Source organism: Malus sylvestris, chromosome 2 (assembly GCF_916048215.2).
Source record: "Malus sylvestris chromosome 2, drMalSylv7.2, whole genome shotgun sequence".
NCBI classification, from domain to species: Eukaryota; Viridiplantae; Streptophyta; class Magnoliopsida; order Rosales; family Rosaceae; genus Malus; species Malus sylvestris.
Genome location: NC_062261.1, coordinates 11737141 through 11748569, shown reverse-complemented (window position 1 = coordinate 11748569; position 11429 = coordinate 11737141). Strand labels below are relative to the sequence as shown.

At 38.1% G+C, this 11429-nt stretch overlaps 1 long non-coding RNA gene across 1 annotated transcript; it reads left to right on the top strand.

The window, feature by feature from the left end:
• The first annotated feature begins 10028 nt into the window (after positions 1-10028).
• On the top strand, positions 10029-11170 carry LOC126590354 (uncharacterized). Its single transcript, XR_007612081.1, has 3 exons — positions 10029-10054; positions 10936-10996; positions 11151-11170. It is a non-coding gene; the product is annotated as an uncharacterized LOC126590354 (long non-coding RNA).
• Positions 11171-11429: the final 259 nt, after the last annotated feature.

Here is an 11429-nt window from a genome sequence, read left to right as displayed (position 1 = left end):
TTCAATTTCCGTCCATTTCAGTTCCTAGTGTCTAATTTGATTGTTTTCATTATTTTGAGTCATTCTAAGTGTGTTTCGAGTTATTAGAGTTTTTAGCCTAGTTTTGTGTCCTTGAGTCTTGTTTAATATTTTTAAATTAATTTAGAATAGATTAGCAATCCCTCCTAATCCCCGGCCTAGAACGATACCCTACTTACATCTATACTACAATTGTCAAAAAGAGGGTTAATTTGTGTGTCAAGTAATTCTCACATCAAATTTTGGCGCCGTTGCCGGGGATTAGCAACTTTGCTAATCCCTTTATTTTTGTTTTTGTTTATGTTTATATTGGTGTTTGTGTATTTTACTTTTGATATTTGATTTATTTTTCTTTCTTTGATTTTAGGTACAAATGGAGCGAGACATGGCACTTGCGACCATTCAAGCTCAATTGGCACAGCTCACTGCTCAATTGACTCATAATGCCGAACGGACCACCATGCCAAGTGTCCCTACATTTGATGTGCCCTATGGGCAAAGTTATCAAAGTCCTCAATTTTATGCAAATGAAGATGTTTGGGGATATCAAGGCCATAACCAATCAAGGGGCAACATGTTTTCCAACGCTTGCAATTCAGATTGGAGAGGTAATTCAGAGTATATGTGGGATGAACCTCAACAATTTCAACAAGGTGGATATTGGCAGCAAGACGAGTTCTATTCAAGACCTATGCAGCCACCACAGCATCCCCCACAACAATTCCAATCAAATCAAAGTATGCCCGTGAATTATAATGAAATTCTTGAAGGACTAATTTCTTTGGCGCATGGTTTTCAAAAAGAAGAACAATTTTCGCCATCGGAAGAGTTATATCAGTGGCCATATGAACCGTCACAGCCACCACAACAATCAACCCAATTCAATTCAGGTACGTCCTTGGATAATGATACACTTAATAAGTTACTCACCTCTTTGAATCAGGGAGTAGAAAATCAAAACCAGGAGATGCAAGACCGAGTCAAAAGAGTGGACGAATTGGATATGCAAGTTGGGCAGATTGTGGAATTCATGGCACAGATTCGAGATCAAAGTGAACTTTCCAACTTAAACATTGCAAATTCAAAGGCAGAAAGTGAAATCGATGAAGCCATCACTTTGGAAGGTGACATGAAGGATGAAGCTGTCCCAGAACTATCCAAACACAGCCCGAACATGGATGAATTGCTGCTGCAAGCAGAAGAGGAGGAGGACGACCTGGGCAGTTTAGAAGAATTCTTGCTGCAAGCTCCTCAAATCCCTATGTCATCCAACTCAGGTGAGGAAGTTCTAAATTCACTTCATTCTAACATTATTCCACCGAATGTCCTTTGTCCTTGCAGGTTTTTTATTCCAAATATCAAAGAGAGTGAAAAAGACATTGTGGAAGCTCTTCCAAAGGTGCAAAGTGATATCCCAATTCTTGGTGCACCAAAACAAGTTCCCGATGGTATTGAAACGTTCAAAGAACCTTGCACACCAAGAAAAGAGATTCAAGAAAATGAAGTGGTTGAAGCATATCAAGAATACATCCAAGAGGCTGTGCATGAGACAATCAAGCCCAAAGCAGTTGAGTTTGATGACACGGGACAAGCCACAACCATCATAGTAAACCTGGCCAAGTTCAAAGTCCCATAAATGTTCAACAATGTGGTGTTTGTCATTGAGTTTGTGTCAGAAAAAGAAAGTAAGCCATCTTCTCCAATTCTAATTTTAATTTATACTAACATGTTTCTGATTTTGATGATTCAGGCACCCACTCTTGAATTTAAACCATTGCCGAATCATTTCAAGTATCACCTCCCATTAAAAGATAAATTCCATGCTTTGGAGCCGAGGGGAGTTTAAAGGAAAGATTCGTCCGGCTAAGGACGTTAAATCAAGCGCTTCTTGGGAGGCAACCCAATCATTCAACGAAGGGAGACTTTGGAATCGCTAACCAAATCAGATTTGCATTCTTACACCCTTATCTTTACTGCTTTCATTTTGTTTTGTTTAGTTAGTTGTGTTATTTGGTTGATTTCTGTGAGTTTGTGTTATTTAGTTTAAGTGTGGGGAAGGTTAAACAAAGTCTTTTTACATTGATTTACATATTTTACATATTAAAAAAAAAAAAAAAAAAAACATAAAAGTAAAAATATTTTACAATGATGTGTAAACTAATAGCATTCATTGGTCAGGTGGTGCTTCAGTAGTCGGCGGAGCTTCAGCAGTCGGCGGGGCCACGGAAGGAGGAGGTATCGGAGGTTGATCAGTTGGAGCTTCACTACGCAGTGCCGCCCCAGAAGACGAAGGCAGATGCGATTGGAACAAACCCACAAACCTCCGGTGATCAAGTAAAATCTGACCATCAGTTTCCTGCAGCTGGTCAATTTTCCTCTTCATGTTTGTGGCATAACTGTGTGCAAGCTTGTGCAATTGTTTATTTTCATGCTTGAGTCCTCTAATCTCCTCTTTGAGACTCTGTATTTCAGCCACCAACGATTCAACGTGACGGGTTCGAGCAAATAGGCGTTGGGCCATGTTGGACACAGAACCAGCACACTGCACGCTAAGAGCCAGAGACTCCTTAACCGCCAATTCATCAGACCGTCTAGCAAGTAGTCTGTTATCTCTGGGGGTGACAAGGTTCCGGGCCACCACCGCAGCGGTCATGTCATTTTTCATCACCGAATCCCCAACGGTGAGAGGACCAGTAGGGGATATGAAAGATGGGTGCCATATGTTGTCTGGTGAAGGCGGAGCTGCCTCTTCACCAATGTTCAAGTCAAAACGACGATCGGAAGGGCCATACATTTTCTGAAGGTGTTGAGAAAGAAGAGATCGGACAGATTAAGATTTTGGAAATTGCAAGAAGGGAGTGTTTACAAGAGGGAGCTCAAGTGTGTTATGGAACACAATTAGCGCCTCTATAAAAAGAAGAAATCGGAGAGGCGCTCCTCAGAGAAGCGTCATCTCGCAAATCGAAGAGTCGGGGCTCCTTTCTCAAACGCCTGATTCTTTTCTCAAAAGAGGAGTTTCCTTTCTCAAAAGCCGGATTCTTTTCTCAAAAGAGGCGTTTCATTTCTCAAAAAATGGGCTTGCTCAGAAACCATGAGCCGAACCCCGGATTTCAAAAGATCAATTTGTCCAGACGTGTCGTCACTCGTCACATGCAACTGGCAGCTTTGCGGAAATTACAGGCAGCTTTGTCAGAAAGCGCGTAATTTATACTATTCATCCATCCACCGGCTGCCGACAATGAGTGAGAGAATAGTTCCGGTTGTGAAGAAAAGTCCTATAAGTATTTACCTTCGCCTTCCACAACAAAGGCACACCCTCTCAGCACTTCTTCATCTCCGAGAATGCATTCCCAAAGAACCCTCTCGAGTCACTCTGTATTCCTCATTCCCTGGGATACCCCTGCAAACAACCCATCCAGAGCAAAAGTATTTCATATCATAAAGGTTGAAAGCAAGAGTATCTCATATCATGCATTCTCCATGTCCTTTTCCTTGTCTTTGTTCTAACCTGCAGGACATGGAGAAATTGCTCTCGAGTACTCGTCTTCCACTGCTGATGTACTTCCAAAGAAGCTGCCACATCTACCTGAAGAACAGATAAGGCAAGCGAAAATGATACCAGCAGCATGTGGAGACAACGTACAGAAGAAACAAGCAGAGAAGAATGCAGCTTGCACAATCATCCCAACGGAAGGAGTCTGAGATGAAGAACAAGAGAAGCTGCCACATCTGCTTGGAGAACAAATAAGGAACTGCAACATTCCCAAAGAGCAAAGCTTCGCCGTACAATATCATCAAATCATCACTTGCAAGTAAAAAGCTAAGTGTCACCCAGTTCAAGAGGAAAGCTGTGGAAAGTCAACAAGCACGACCAATGATCACTTATTAGTTTTATTCATTGTCTTTTATCGTGATTTTCAATTTTTCGTTTGCAATTCTTGCGTTACTTAACTGAATTATTTCTTTTCTTTGCAGGAACTTTTGGTTATTTCCACCCTTGAAGTTGATTACAGAATTTTAGCTTGGGGGGGTCATCGCTTGGTTTTACTGCAAACTAGGGAAGTTTTCAGTCCAATTGCTTTATTTTGTTTCTTATTATTTATTTATTTTATTTTTATTTGCATTATAGTGTTTTTTGACATTGGGGTATAGATTTCATGGGTCTTTTCCCTCCATCTTTTGGTTTCACTTATATCTTGCTAGCTGTTGATTATGTTTCCAAATGGGTGGAAGCCAAAGCCACCCGGACTAACGATTCAAAGGTTGTTGCAGATTTTGTGAAAACTAATATCTTTGCTAGGTTTGGCATGCCTAGAGTTCTCATTAGTGATGGAGGCAACCCATGGAAATAAAGAAGACCTAGGAATTTCCGACTCCAAAACCAGGTGTTTGCGTTCTTTAACCCTCCTCTCTGTTGCTTTTACTTTGCCATGTTTATCATGTTTCCTCGTTGTTTGTTTGTTTGCTTTTGTGTGAGTTTATGTTTGAAACATTGAGGACAATGTTAGATTTAAGTGTGGGGGGGGTAAACAAGTTGCTGTTGCATGATTTTCGTGGGATTTTATTCACCTATCACTTACAATGTTGTTTCTTGCTGTTTTAAGTGTTTTTAGTGTGTTTTTAAGCATGTTAGTATGTTTTGACATAAAAATCCGAAAATTTGACAAAAAGTTTGAAAAAAATTGTTTTGAAAAAGCCAAAAAGAGTTGTTTTTGTGTGTTTGTTTGTGTCTTAGGGTACCTTCCAACACAATAATGAGGATTTGGTTTGTTAATTGCATGACTGTTAAAGAAAGTTATAAACATGGATGGAAGTTTGATATGCTCTTGATTTATGCTTGGTTATAGTTATAGTTTACGAATTCACATGTAATCACAAAGAAAAAAAATCAGTTTTTGTAACATGCTTGAAGGAAGGAACTCAAACTAACACTACAACCTTGAGAGACTTGAGCCTAATACGTTCTTTGGAGAGTTATTAATCTGTGCATTTTTGTTTTCTAAAGTCGTTGCATGATCTCATCATTCTTTGCTTGGTTGCTACTTAGAAGGCGTTTCATCATTTAGTTCCAAATACTAGAACTTATGCCCGTTCCATTCAAAGCATGACATTGATTTGCATAACACATATTCAAGATGAAGTTGTGTAGTGAACTAGAGCCAAAAAGCTTATCCCGTGCATATTTGTTTAAGTTTAACCCCGTTGAGCCTTGTTTAGCCTGTTTTCTTTGTTAAACCACATTTCCCTTACCTAGCCTAGATTAGGACTTTCCATACCCTTGTTTTTAAAGCATAATGAAGCATGACTTAAAATGAATTCCTTTTGATTGTCCTTATGCAGAAAACAAGTGTGGGGGAATGAGATTTTTGTGTTTTGTGTGCCAAAAGAAAGTAATAAGGCACGGGTTAGAAAAGAAAAAGAAAAAAAGAAAAGAAAAAGAGTTTGAAATAAGTGAGGAAAGGCTCACAAGTGTTGTTTGTAGTTGAAATTGGCCCTAAAAAGTTGAATGAATAACCCCATTGTGTTTAAAGTTAGTTGCTGCATTCAAAGGGAATTCTAAGCATCAATTTCATTACTTTGCTTATTATGCTTTAAAAACGTTTGTTTCCTTACCTTTCATTGTTAGCCAATCACCCCTAACCCCGTTACAACCCTTAACTTCAATCTTGAGTGTTATGCGTTTCAATATGTGGAGTTTGGGATTGGTACGAGCATATGGTGTCCCTGGTTCTCGCATCTAAGTAGTAGCATTCCAGTCATGAGATCATATCTATACATGCTTAATAACTCCAGAAATTGCTTTCTTTGCTATAAACATATGTGAGTGTTCGTTTTCATGTTTACATCAATCTTCTCACATACACCTAGTGTAGGGTGTGTAGTCAGAAAATCGGAGTGAAAATAAGAGTGTATCTTGTAAGGAATTGAGCAGATTCTCTAAGGCATGTTACTACATTCAAAACATAGTTTTAATTGGTTATATGTGAACTAGTATGTGGTGACTATGATTAAGTATGTGCTCAAGGGTAGGGAAGGCCAAAATATGTGGTTATGATGATCTTTTGCATGTCATGTTGCATTGAAAATCCCTAAGGTAAATATTGGAAGGTTTAGGTTTTGTTTTGTTCTTATGTTTTGTTTCTTTGGTTTGCTCGAGGACTAGCAAAAGCTAAGTGTGGGGGAATTTGATAGGAGCATATTTATGCGACTTAGTATGTTTGTTTTCGTGCATTTATGTTCTTAGTTCTTAGTTATGTTAGTAGTTTAAACCATTTTTGTGTGTTTGTAGGTTCTATGGGCCAAGGATGCAAGAAGATGCATTTTGGAGCATTTTGGAGCATTTTTGGGCTAAGATTGGATGGTGCAAACATGGAGACATGAGGATGGACGTTTTGGGCTTTTGTGTGTGCAAGTGTGTGTGTGTAATTGCAAGGATAAACACATGCAAAGAAGCCCACATGCAAAGTGAAGACAAAACTCATGGCAAAGGTGAAGGAATTGTGTGTGTTTTGTGATTGAAATGATGAAGCATGTGTGTGTAAATGTAAAGGGGAAAACATGGCAGCAAACACATGGCAAAGAAAGCAAACACATGGCAAAGAGAAGGAACATCTTGTGCCGTGCCTAAGCCCAAGCCTTGGGAGTGTTGGAGCGTTTCTAGGTGTTTTCTATCTTTGATTTCAATGTCTAATTTTATGTATCTTTGTTTTGCAAGTATGAGGAACTAAACCCCCCTTGGCTAGGGGGGAATTCAAAGCCATTAATATATTTGTAATATGAATTGATTACCTTCAGTTGTGATTTCTGAGTTGTGATTTAATTTGCTTAACTGCTTGATTGATAACTTATTTTTGTATGTCGATTAAGAATGCATACTTAATTTACATGCATGAATTTGATGCTAGAATATAAGTGAATTTCACCTAATCGTTATGAACTTATATTCACAAGTAGTGAAGGTTGCTAGTCACAATCACGTTAAGTAAATTCTTGGCATAAGTTTCATGCAAATCATAGTTACGAATGCCTCGTCAATGCTTATAGTTTTCACAAAGTTTAATGATCTTTGATTGTATCTCTATTGTGCTTTTCACGTAGGGGACTTTTGAAGAATGTTTTGAATTGTTGTATGCGTTTTTCCGTCCAATTCAATAACTTAAGGAAAACTTGAAGATTAAAAAAGTGCTGTTCACGGTTAATCTGAAGTATTGAGATTTACAATTTATTGAAAGAACAACTGAAAATCAATTTAGGTTGCATATGTGTCATGTGTGGAGAAGAACCCTCTAGCTAGTCCATCACCTATCCTTTCACCTTAATTTCATGCTTTTGTCAATTCTGTAATTTATTTAAGTTTAATTTACTTCTCGTCAAAACCAAACCCCCCCCATTATTAAATTATATTATTTAGTTAGTTTTCATTGTTGTTAGTCTTTTAATTCAATTTCCGTCCATTTCAGTTCCTAGTGTCTAATTTGATTGTTTTCATTATTTTGAGTCATTCTAAGTGTGTTTCGAGTTATTAGAGTTTTTAGCCTAGTTTTGTGTCCTTGAGTCTTGTTTAATATTTTTAAATTAATTTAGAATAGATTAGCAATCCCTCCTAATCCCCGGCCTAGAACGATACCCTACTTATATCTATACTACAATTGTCAAAAAGAGGGTTAATTTGTGTGTCAAGTAATTCTCACATCAGGCACATTACATGATCGCTTGTATGACCTGTACGCATACATTCAATCTCCAAAGGAAATTTGGGAATCACTTGAACACAAGTACACAACGGAGAAAAGAGGTATCGACAAATTTTTAATGTTAAAATATTATGAGTTCACTATGTTTGATAACAAACCTATCCTAAACCAAGTTCATGAATTATTGGTCTTGGTCTCTAAGCTTCGTGAAGTTAAGATAGTTATTCCGGATCTTATGATAGTTAGGGTTATTATGGCAAAATTACCCCATACATGAAATAAATATAGAAAGAAACTTCTACACATGGTGGAAAATATAAGTTTGGAGAATTTGCAAAAGGGTATTCAAATTGAAGAGGAAACTTGAAATTGTGATAAGAATTTTGTAAATCAAGATTCCTTTAAAGTTCACGTTGTCGAAGGAAACAAATACAAAAAAGAACTTCAAAGTCAAAATTGAGAAAGGGAAGTTTAAGAAGACCAATTCCAAAAACAATAAAAAGAATGCACATGGTGCCTGCTACCATTATGGAAAGAAAGGCCATTACATTCGTGATTGTAGACACAGAAAAGTCGGTGACGAATATGCCAATAAGATCAATAATGCAAACATGGTGGAAAATTCTGGAATTGATAACATTGTTGCAATGGTATCAATGATGCATATTGGCATGATTACTGAACTGAATATGGTAGCGATAATAAAATCATTCGATTGGTGGCTCAACTCAGGGGCTACTATACATGTGTGCAATGACAAGACACAATTCAAGACACATGATGCATCAACAGACAATCAAGATGTTTAAATGGGGACCAATAATTCCGCCAAAGTTCTAGGAGAATGAACGTTGAACTTCAGTTTACTTTTGGGAAGAAATTGACGTTGCTTAATGTACTGCATGTTCCAGAAATTAGAAAGAATCTTGTGTCTACAAATTTATTATGTAAGAACATTATAAAGACTATTCTAGAGTTCGACGAGTTAATAATGTTGAAAAAAAGGATGTTTGTTGGGAAGGGGTATTCTTGTGATGGGATGTTCAAACTAAGTATTAATAATAAAGTGTGTAACAACCCGTCTCGGATTTTTACGAAACGGATGGGCAATTTTATAATTTCACTTTGGTTGGGAGATATTTTAAAATGGTTTGCTTTTGGATCTTAAATTGTGTGCCTTGTGGGGCCACTTCTTTTAGGTTTGTCCCCTAGCCCAAACTCTTTTCTCCACTCCCTTCAAGTGAGCTCTGTCTCTCCCTCACTTTCTCTCTAAACTCTCTATTCTCTCATTTCTCTCACCTGTCTCATCTCTTTTCCTCTGTAAACAACAACAATGATAACACTCCTACCACCGTCCAAACCAAGTGCACCATGAGCTTCGTCTCGTCCTCACAAGCCTAGAACACCCAAACTAACCTCAAACTTCCTTCCAGATCATCGGGATGAAAACCTAAGTCGGGGCCGCAATTTTTTAGGCCATTTTCCAGCCTAACCACGGTGAGTTAGCCATTAAGAAAGGTACCATTCTCTTCATCTCGTCGAGAAGTATGATTTTCATTTTTGAATCACTTGATTTTGTCGAGTATTGAAGAAGTTATGAACGTTTAAAGTTTTCCCAGTTTTCTGACAAGCACTGCCACTTTCAAGGCCTTTTTTGGTTAAACCATGACAAGTTAGCCATCGTGCAAAGTACCATTCTCTTCGTCTCGTCGAGAAGTATGATTTTCATTTTTAATCACTTGATTTTGTCGAGTATTGAATAAGTTATAACGTTTAAAGTTTTTCTAGTTTTTCGCCAAGCATCGCCACTTTCGAGGCATTTTTCGGCCAAACCATGATGAGTTAGCCGTCGTGTAAGGAATCATTCACCTCACCTCGTTGAGTACTATAACTTTGATTTTTGAATCACTTGATTTGGTTGAGTATCGAAAAAGTTATGAGTGTTTGGAAACAAGCCCAACCAGCAACCCTTGGCCTAAAACAGGGTCGACCCAACTCGTGACCCAAGGATCCGACCTAAAATCAGCCTAAGCCTTGGACCATGCAACCAGGCCTAACTCAACAAACCTAGCCTAGACGCCTAAAGCCCAAACCCACTAAGCCCAAACCTAAAACCCAGTTGGAAACCCAACAAACCTAGCCTACCAACCCGTTTACCAGACCGTTGACCCGTCAACGTTGACTTTTGGTTGACTTTTTTGAATCCATTTATGATGTCCATTTCCCGAAATTCAATCGTTTTAGTATGGTTTTATTAATTGGTCCCTTTATGTGCTTAGGTGCATTTGTTAGTGGCGTTTCCATCAACCATTGTTTGCACGGCTCTTCGCCAACGGTGTAAGGTGAGTGGACCCTTTCTAAAATGCATGATTTTACTATTAGAAATGGATACAAGAAATTTTTTTTATGGCTACGTTTTATGAAACGTTTTTGAGTAAATTGGTTTCACGCTTTATGAATTATCATGCTTTATCGATTTTACATTCTTTATGGTATATATGATTGATGATTATATGCCTACTTATGACCGTGGTTTTACGATATGATGTTTTAGCTACTGAGCTTTATGAATTATTATGCTTTATCGATTCTACGTTATTTGTCGTATATATAATGGATCATTGTATACTCAATTATGAACGTGGTTTTACGATATTACGTTTTAGTTACTGAGCATCGATTTGAGATTGTTATATATATATATAAATATTATGTTCTTGTTATTATGTGCTTATTCAGTGGTCCTGCCTACGAGCGCATGATACTACCTATGGGCAAATGGTTTTGCCTACAGGCGAATGAAATCATTAATTAACTTCGGTCGGATGATGTAGGGCCTATGGGCAATTGATACTTATCTGTGGCTTCGGTCGGGTGATGTAGGGGCTTACGGGTCGAATGATATCAATATGTGGCTTTAATCGAGTGATGTAGGGGCCTATGGGTTGAATGAAGGCCCATGGGGGAATGAAGAGTTCCATATGCTTACGGGCGAATGAAGGCCTTCTAGTGACCTTGATACCACTACTTAGCACACTATATATGATATATGTTTTACAAATGTTTTATGGCATGCTAAGGTTTTCGGAGAACCTATTACTTATTATGCTATATGAGTTTTCTAAACTTAGGGGTTAATATGTTGTTGAATAACTGTTTCAGTATTACTTATATATCAACTTGGTCCACTCATGTTTAGTTTTGCGCCCCCTTCAGGACTTAGAATCGAGGCGTACAATCTCGGTGTCAAGACACTCCCACATCGGCATCTTTAAGTCCTCTTGGTTTAGGGCCCATTCCTTTATTATTTCAATTTTATATTATTTCTTTTTAGTGTCTTGGATTAGTTGTATGCTCTGAACACATTCCATAATTTCATAATCATTGTATATAAATTTATAAGTTTTAAGTATGTTCGTTACTTTTCATGCATGTTAGTATGGCTTCGTCACCTTCGGGTATCGGCCAGCACGTGCCTACCCTGGTGTTTGAAAGATATGTGTCAATTTGGTATCAGAGCGTGGTTTGTTCAGAGCATACTTAGGATCTTCTATTATTGTAGTAGTGTGTCAGTCATGACATCAATTGGATGTCACGACTTCTGGATTTGGTGTCATTCGGCGCAGTTGTGCAAACTTTTCTCTGTTTGAATTGTCACCTTCTGGTTGAAATAGAAGAATTCGTGTCAAGATTATGCCTTATCGGTGACGAAATAGA